Source organism: Phocoena phocoena, chromosome 9 (assembly GCF_963924675.1).
Source record: "Phocoena phocoena chromosome 9, mPhoPho1.1, whole genome shotgun sequence".
NCBI lineage: Eukaryota > Metazoa > Chordata > Mammalia > Artiodactyla > Phocoenidae > Phocoena > Phocoena phocoena.
The window spans coordinates 16,849,995-16,859,914 of NC_089227.1; the positions used below are offsets into that span (position 1 = coordinate 16,849,995).

General features: G+C 42.4%; 1 pseudogene; it reads right to left on the bottom strand.

Annotated features, from left to right (window-relative positions):
- Nucleotides 1-9,664, bottom strand: part of LOC136127880 (large ribosomal subunit protein eL31-like) — a 29,884-nt pseudogene extending 20,220 nt beyond the window's left edge.
- Between the last annotated feature and the right edge of the window lie 256 nt (nucleotides 9,665-9,920).

The window sequence follows — 9,920 nt, forward strand, 5'->3', positions numbered from 1 at the left end:
TCCTTAACTACATCTGTATGACTCTATTTCCAAGTAATGTCATATTCACAGGTTTTGTTACAAAGTCCAAGCTCATACTGCTTGCCATATGACAGGCCAGTAAATTGAGAGATGAGCTGTTGGGGCAAGGAATAGCAACTTTATTTGGAAAGCCAGCAGACTGAGAAGATGGTGGACTAGTGTCCCAAAGAACCATCTTCCCCGAGTTAGAATTCAGGCTTCTTTTATACTAAAAGGGGAAGGGGCACAGTTGGTTGTTGCCAACTTCTTGGTGTTGGAATCCTTTGTTCTTGCAGCTGTCCACATAGGTCAGGTCACAATGTTCTTGTAAACCTCCAACAAGACAAATGTTATTCTCTGTTCTGCAACTTTTTACCTCTATATGGATGGAAAAGTGTTATCCTTTAAGGTCAGAGCCTTGAGAATGGGCTATCCTGTATATTTTAGGCTATAGGCAAAATTCTTAACTTGTAGCAAAAGAAATAGAATACAAAGGCTAAAGTAAAAGAAACAGATCCAATATGGAGTCAGATTTGTTCTTCCCTATTATAATATAGGGGGTTAGGACTTGGCTATATCTTTTGGGGGCTACTATTCATCCTACTACAGGGCCCAATGTCATTTCTGCATCAGTCATTCCACCAAGGTAATGACCTAGAAAAAAGATTTATCTGATAATTGGCTGTTTGGAATAAGCTGGGAGATATCTCCCTTCTGCCTTTAAGGTTATGAAGATTATATTTGGTGCTCTGAAGAGTATTTGTTATTAACAGGGATTTAGAGTCACACACACAAACACACAGACACACACACACACACACACTCTCCCGAAACAATTTTATGGTAATTTTCTACTTTAATTATTTTAAATTTTAATTATATTTCCCAATTTCTGAGGTGAATTTCCCTCTCAGTTTTCGGAACTTCCATCCTCTACCCTCACCCAGAGTTGGACAAGTGAGTTAGCTTTTCAGAGAGTGTCTCACACCTGTATTCCTTAAGGCACAGGCAGCCCCCAAATAGGGAATGCCTCTTCTCAGCACGTTCCTCCCCTGAATTGGATGGTGAAAGGATTGCTGCCCACCCCGCCCTCCTCCAGAGCCCGGCTGGCCATGGCCACGTGCCCCTCCCACTCAGAACGGTGTAGAGTGCTGTGCTTAGTGCTCATGTCCCTGGACCCACAGACTTTGTCATTTGATGAACTTCTAGCACTGATTGCAAATATCAGTTTCCATTTGGCAGCCAAGACTAATCACTGTGTATGCCATCTCAGATGGATGACTTGGAACTTCTTAAGAAAAAAAGACTCAGATAAGATTTATTGCCATTCTCAGGCACTTCCTGAGTTGAATCTACTACTCACTCCAGGCAAAGATTGTGAAATAAGACCCTCCCTGGCCAAGAATGAAAAATCTAGTCTACAGAGAACAGACACACGTACCAAGCAAGGAAAGAAAGTCTCCCGAGAGGAATATGAAGACGGAGTTTATCTAATGAGGGCCTCGTTTCCTGTTCCTTTCCCCCAACCCTTGTACCCACTCCATGTTAGACAATGCCAAGACTAGGGAAACAAATACTGGCAAAAAAGGGATGAGGCCAGAAAGGGAAGTGAAACACTTTCAAGAGATACAGTACTCCCTGCATTCACAGGACTGAAGCAGCTACCAATAAGATGTATTTCACCTCCTTAAATTGAGGTGGTGAGCTGTTCCTTATCTTCACAGGACCAAAACAGCTACAATAGCCTACACATGTATTTAACTTCCAAGAAAAGTGGCTAAAAAATTAGTGGCTAATTGTTACATAACCTTTTTCCATTTTACCTGCCAGAGCTCCCCCAGAGGAGGAGACACAATATTGAACAATTGGCTGCTGTCACCTGTCCTGTGAGAAACAGTCTCTTAATATGGAAAAGACAGTAACTCTGAATGGCCCAGGAATAAGGTGATTCATCCATCCATTCATCCATCCATTCATCCATCCATTCATCCATCCATTCATCCTACCAACACACTGAGCACCTGTGACATAGCGGGCACTGTAAGAAATGTGAAGGTGAAGAAGACATGGTGCTGAAATCACATGTCTTTCAACCTCAGGCTGCTGTGATTCTGTAGTTTTCTTCATTAGACAAGAAATCCACCAATCTTCCTTTATCCACACCAAACAGTAGACTACTAGGGAAAGAGGTATCTGAAGCCAAAGTTTAGATTCAGATCCCAGCCCCATCACAGGTGTGTGATTATGGGTTAATTAGTTAAACTCTCTGGACCATGGTTTCCTCAACTGTAAGTGAGAAATACTTCCAACTTCAAGGAGTTATATGGAATACGTAAAATATAGAGAAGTCCTGTACATAGTAGTTCTTTTTCTCCTAACTCTTTTTTTTTTTTTTTTTTTTTTTTTTTTTTTATGCGTTACGCGGGCCTCTCACTGTCGTGGCCTCTCCCGTTGCGGAGGACAGGCTCCGGACGCGCAGGCTCAGCGGCCATGGCTCACGGGCCCAGCCGCTCCGCGGCATGTGGGATCCTCCCAGACCGGGGCACGAACCCGCGTCCCCTGCATCGGCAGGCGGACTCTCAACCACTGCGCCACCAGGGAAGCCCCTCTCCTAACTCTTATAGGAAGATGTTTCCCTCTAACAGGGATGTGGCATTTCTCTCCAAAATAGTCTGTGGTGTTTAAAACTTTGGTTTAAGGCCCATAAAGAAAGGAATTTAACTGTATACCCCAAGTCAGGATTACCTGGCAGGTCTAGTTTTTTCATAACGTCTTCCTTTCAGGATACTTAGAATATCCAGGTTTGAAGAAGTTTCAAATCTCTCAAGTAGTCTCCTGCTTCACGCCAGGTCAATTTGGAATTTTGCTCCCTGACAGTCCTCCATCCCCTAGAATATTTATGGTTTTAGTACATGCAAGTGCAGTGGAGATTTCCACAGGAGCCGTTATTGCTCTTACAAATACTTAAGTATTTGCTCAACCAGCCTACAGATTCTCCGACATATATCGGGGAGTCACGTACATTTCCCAAGTATGTGGGTCAAAAGCCGCTTGTTATCATTTGGGTCAGGCACATACTATGTATAATCTTATCTTAATTTGATTTTAGGTTTTTTTTTTGTTGTTGTTGTTGTTGTGGTACACAGGCCTCTCACTGTCGTGGCCTCTCCCATTGTGGAGCACAGGCTCCGGACACGCAGATTCAGCGGCCATGGCTCACGGGCCCAGCCGCTCCGCGGCATGTGGGATCTTCCCAGACCGGGGCACAAACCCGTGTCCCCTGCATCGGTAGGCGGACTCTCAACCACTGCGCCACAAGGGAAGCCCGATTTTAGGTTTTTTTAATCCTAAAATCTCTCCAACCAAAACTTTAGGATGAGAAAATGTTTATTTCTGAATGGTATTCTTTATGATTCAAGATGCACGTATGGTTCTTTGGAAAAATAAGATGAATATTGGTAAATGTCCTGTCAACCAATATGGAAAATATCAATAGAGGTGGAGATTCCACAATGTTTTGCTAATTTCACAGAGATTACATGGTGTAAATTGTAGACTTTTTGCAGACCTGGCTCCATCAATCCCTCCTACCAACTAGTTCTTTGATTATGGAAAACAATCTTTTACTTTTCTCATTTGCAAATGGAAGCTATAATGCCTATCTATGTTCAGGGTAGTTGTAAGATTACAGATAATGCCTGTAAAAAGTGTAGCAGAAAGCCTGGCACATCACACTCAGTAAACATTGTATTATTATTACGATTTCCTTTCCATAATCCCCACTACTTCTAAATGAACTGCATCTCAAGGGCGGGACCTTTTATTGGTCAAAATGGCATCCATACAGGCTTAAGCTATCAAAAATGCAATATTTTTCTTCTATGCTTGAGAGATGTGACCCTTCCTTTGTTTATACATGAATAAAGCCTATTTATAAGTAATTAATCAAATGAGTTACTAAATCTGGTGGTAGAGATTATTGAGGACTTGAATCTAGCACACAGAGGTAGTTGGAATTCCCTCCATTTCAGGCACTGTAGATATATTTACGGCAAACCTCAGGTGTCAGGCTGCTAGGCTTAGGTACACAGTGATGAATCACACATATGTGGTCCATATTTTCATGATGCTTCAAGCCTTAAACACAAAAGTTACATGTATAAATACAAACTGTGCTAAGTAAGTGCCATGAAATAAAAGACTAAAGGCTATGAGAGTGAATAACTTGGGGGACAAAATTTAGATTCCGGGATTGGTTGAAGCAGGCCCCTGTGGAGACATGACCTTTAAACTTTGACCTATAATAGCTAGCCCGGAAAAGAATGGATGCCTAGTACATTCTAGGAGGAGTCTGGAAAAAGTAGATCTAGTTTGAGGAACCAGGAGAGAGCAGGTCTCAATCACCTACCGAAGGGGCATGGGAGGAAAGATGGCATTAGAGAGGGGACAGGGCAGGGTCCCTCCAGGGTCTTGTGGGCGTGTTACAGATTCTATATTTTATCCTGGGTACACTGGAGACCATAGGTGTGTTTTAAGAGGAGGGGTTATCTGCTCAGATTGAGGATTTTTAGATGACATTCTAGCTTCTTGTGTGAAGAATCGATTGGGATTGGGGTGGGAAGAATGAGGAGGGTACAGAAGTTAAGAAATAAATCAGGAAGACCAGTTGGAAGGTGGTGAGAGATGGGCTGCTGGATGGATCATAGGGAAGAGGTTGATGAGGGAAGGATGGAAGATGAGGTTTCCTGCTTGAGCAGCTGGGAAGAATGCCCTGAACAGAGCATCGTGAGATCGTAAGTCGTTCGTGGATTTCAATTGCTGCTATTTGGGGCATTAATTCATATACGTAGAGACTTTTGCTCAGGGTTTTTGCTCTTGATTGTTTTGTTTCTCTCAAATTGCTGGCTTGTCACCGTCTTGTCTACTTGATCATCCCCAATTTTTTTGGCATCTTCTAACACAGGGATAGGGAATTGGTAGATTATAAATATACATCATCTTCTGCTCTGCCTCTGTCCCAATCGCAAAACTTGAATCACCACTGCTTTCGAAGACTCTCAGACTCCAACAGGATTGCCCGCATTGTTCTCTGAACGTCTGCCCCTTTCTTTTGTTGCACCTCTGCTCTTATCTGAAGTGCCCTCCTCCTTCCTGCCTGTCCGTGAGAAGCCCGACTGTCCTTTAATATTCAGTTCATGTCTGCTGCTTCAGAGAGGCCTGTATTGACCACTCAGCTCACGGGTGACACATCAGACTTGAAGTTTTAGTTTTCTTTGTATGAGGATGGCCTTCCCCACCCCCAAAACACGATAAGTTCTTTGAAGGCAAGGATGGGGTCTTTATGTGCCTCCAGAACCTTTCATGCATCCTGACAGCAGGTCAAAGTTGAAATGATGTTTCTTGGTCAAGGGGTTGAGTTCATGCCAAGTCAGGCAGTAGGGGAGGCTGGTGAAGGACTTATTCTTGGTCCGGTGGGAACTTAAAACCACTCTCCCACTACAAATTGAAGGCATCGAACTACCTGACAATGCACAAATAATATTAAGTTTCTAACACGTTCTGCACATATCACAAAAGAATTGAGTTTATGGCCTCTCTTCTCTCCTGTCTTCCAATGCATATTGGAGACTGATCCCGAAGAGGAACATATTTTTAGAGATTTGTGATAGTTCAGTGCTTTCTGTTGCTGTATTTTCTAGAGCCACATTATTCATTTCTGTTTTTTCCCTTCTCTGAAATACATTCATCAAGACAGCTCCTGGGCATGGGTCCAAAAAGCAGTTTCAAGAAACCAGGAAATTAAACAGTGCCAACCAAACTCTCAGTTGCAACAATGATTATTAAGCATATTTCATTTAATTTCAGGCTGACCTGGACCACAGAAAATTAACTCTTGCCTTTTTGAAGTCTCCCTGCTTATGGAGCTGGGACAGCTAACTAGTGTCTGTCTAAATTTTTGAAAGCCTAATCCCCCACCCAGAGTATGCCAAATTATGACACACGTTGTTTTTTTAAATTGAAGGAGAGTTGACTTACAGCGTTGTGCCAACCTCTGCTGTACAGCAAAGTGACTGAGTTTTACACATATAGACGTTCTTTTTTTAATATTCTTTTCCATTATGGTGTATCTCAGGAGACTGGATAGAGTTCCCTGTGCTCTACAGTAGGACCTTGTTGTTTATCCATTCTATATATAACAGTTTGCGTCTGCTAATCCCAAACCCCCAATCCATCACTCTCTCTCCCCTACCCCATTGGCAACCACAAGTCTGATCTCTAAGTCTGATGACACATGTATCTTTAACACATGTCTAAAATAACTTTGCTTTGAGAATCTGGGGAAGTTTTGAAATAATTTGGAGGCCACTTATAGTATCATAAACCCAGTCCATGTAGTCTTTTGGTTTAGGAACTCGAAGGGGAAAAAAAGGGAAGACAAATTCAAAATGGACACAGCTTATTTTTTCCATTGGATTTTATAGTCCTCTTTCTGGAAACAATTCATTCAAAATCCGCTGAACTGGATTCCTCTCCTCCTTTTGTCTGGGAGTTTCAACATCTAGCTCATTGGTTCTTAATCCCAGCTCAGGTTAGAATTCCCTATGGAACTGGCACCCAGGCACCAGGGAGATGCCAATCTACAGTTAAGGTTTAGGACCAAAGTGGCTAAACATTAACACACTGTAGTGGATATGCCTCTATCCAAGCACATGGAACAGGAATGTTCACAGCAGCCTTCATTATAACAATGCCAGGGCTTCCCTGGTGGCGCAGTGGTTGAGAGTCCGCCTGCCGATGAAGGGGATGCGAGTTCGTGCCTCGGTCCGGGAAGATCCCACATGCCGCGGAGCGGCTGGGCCCGTGAGCCATGGCCGCTGAGCCTGCGCCTCCGGAGCCTGTGCTCCACAGCGGGAGAGGTCACAACAGTGAGAGGCCCGCGTACCGCCAAAAAAACAAAACAAAACAAAACAATGCCAGGCAGGGTGAAACCACATACAAACCCCTGTCCCTGTCCTTTGAAGTAAAAGGCTTTTGCTTTAGTCTCCCAGGCCGCCCCTGAGTCTCAAAAGGCTGGCTCAAGAGTTAATGATTAGGAAATGTGAAGATGTAAAAACGAAGAATATCTATTTGACAAGGAGACTGGTAACACTTTAGATCATAAACCTGCCACACAGCAGAGTCTCCGAACTCCCAGTTCCCTAAAAGATACAGATAAAGGTCTGACACACATTCCTAAGTTATTTTTACAGGAAACAGACCCACACCAATTGAAAACTGCTGGCCACAAGCATATAGACCCCAGACAGTTTGAAACCAGAAGATAGGTGATGCTCGAAACTTCACCTTGATGCCAACCAATCTGAGAACTGCACATGAGCTGCCCTGCAGCCCCACCCTTCACGATGCCTTTTAGAGCCCTCTGCCTGCACCGAGGTGTTAAGATGGTTTTTAAGGACACTAGTCCCTCATCATCTCAGTTAGCCAGCTGTCCTTACCTTGACACTTTGTTACTTGACTTATCGGCCTGTCGTGCAGCGAGTAGCCAGACCTGAGTTGGGTAACGTGGAAACAGCTCAAAGGTCTACCAACTGTAGAATGGATCGCTAGATGGTAAAGCACTCATCCAAGAGAAGGCAATACAGCAGTGGAAATAACTGAGTTTCAGCTACACAAAGCACCACCGAGGAGTCTCATGATATTGAATGCAAGAAGCCAGGAACGCAAAACTGCGTATTTTTTCACTGTATTTATATAAACTTCAAACACAGACAAATCTCACCTATGGTGTTGCAAGTCAGGATATCGGTGAAATTTGGGGTGGGAGATGGGGCATTGGCTGGGGGTGATCACAGGGCAAGAATCCATGGTGCTGGTGATGTTTTATTTTTTGAGCTTTGTGGAATTTAGAGGCCTAAGGTTATACAACATAAAATATGCTTTTGCTTTATCATTTCAGTATGTGCTAAACTCTATACACCGGAATAATTAAAGAGGTTCACCTGTCATATCAAGCAATATAATCTTTTAGAAAAGATGTTTGGTCAAAAAAATAATGAGATTTTACAGTGACCATTTATCATAGTGGGTCTTGATTTTCTACTAGCTCTTGGTCTTTTAAATATACTACAATCTTTGAGATGGACCTATTTAAGACAATATTTTGGAAGGTAATATGTTAATCGAGAGTGAATGGGGGCCTAAGATGAATCTGTTCATTTAATTCTGCTCTAGAGCAAATAGATAAAACCAATTATATGATCTTCAAATAAATGTATTATCTTACTGACTCACATTGTGATACAGACCTTAGCAGTGTTAACATTGGACTATTTTAAACCCCCCCTTAATACCTTGAGGGCACTTAATAAATTTATGAGATGAAATATTTTATCGATTCAAGCCATACTGGACCAAATTATTTAATTCACTTCTAAGTGTTATTACTTTCTGATTATGACAATAATGTAGGTTTATTGCAGAAAAGTAAGAAATAATGAAAAGAAATAAAAACTCTCATAATTCAGCCACCTGTAGGTAAACTCTTAACACTGTGGTATGATTCTCTGGGAAGGAGGAAGAATGTATATATGCATTTAAACAAAGTTAGCTATGTAGCTTTGAGTCCCACTTTGTTTTTCTTTTCTTTTCTTTCCTTTCTTTTTTAATCTTTATTGGAGTATAGTTTGCTTTACAATATCAGTTGCTTTACAATGTTGTGTTAGTTTCTGCTATACAGCAAAGTGGATCAGCTATATGTATACATATATCCTCTCTTTTTTGGATTTCCTTCCCATTTAGGTCACCACAGAGCACTGAGTAGAGTTCCCTGTGCTATACAGTAGGTTCTCATTAGTTATCTATTTTATACACAGAAGTGTATATATGTGAATCCCAATCTTCCAATTCCCACCCCTCCTCCCCGCCTTAGTATCCATACGTTTGTTCTCTACATCTGTGTCTCTATTTATGCTTTGCAAATAAGTTCATCTGTACCATTTTTCTAGATTCCACATATAAGCTATATTATATGATAGTTGTTTTTCTCTTTCTGGCTTACTTCACTCTGTATGACAGTCTCTAGGTCCATTCATGTCTCTGCAAATGGCACAATTTCATTCCTTTTTCTGGCTGAGTAATATTCCATCGTATATATGTACCACATCTTCTTTATCCATTCCTCTGCTGATGGACAAAGTCCCACTTTTTTATCTAGTCATATAATATAAGCATTTTCCTAAGTCATAAATGTGCTGCAGAGTTATGAATTTTAAAGGTCACATAGCATGCCATAATTTATCTAAACTCAACTGTTGGACATTTAGGTTATTTCCATTTTCTTGCTTCCCTTAAGTGAGAATAGAATGAGCCTTGTATGGTGGAGAAAACAGGTTAAAGAACGTCAGTTCTATCTCAATTTAAAAAAAAAAGAAAAAAAAGGTAATGTGAGGGAAAGGAGCAGGCATGGCCATATTTTGCTATGCCTTCCTTATCTATTGATGGCAGTGTTTGTACCCACTGTCTTTCCTCTTCCTCTCTTTTTTCTCCCCTCCCCCTCCCCCTCCTCCTCACCTTCTTCAGCCACGCTGGCCTCCTTGCTGTCCGTCAACACACCAGTTACTCCTCTGCGTTCGGGAATTTGTGACTCCTTCTGCCTGGATTCCATTTTTCTCCTGTCACTATGTGGCTCATTCATTTCCTTGACATCTTTAGTTTTTTTTTTTTTTTTTTGCGGTACGTGGGCCTCTCACTGTTGTGGCCTCTCCCGTTGCGGAGCACAGGCTCCAGACGCACAGGCTCAGTGGCCATGGCTCATGGGCCCAGCCGCTCCGCGGCATTTGGGATCCTCCCGGACCGGGGCACGAACCCATGTCCCCTGCATCGGCAGGCGGACTCTCAACCACTGCGCCACCAGGGAAGCC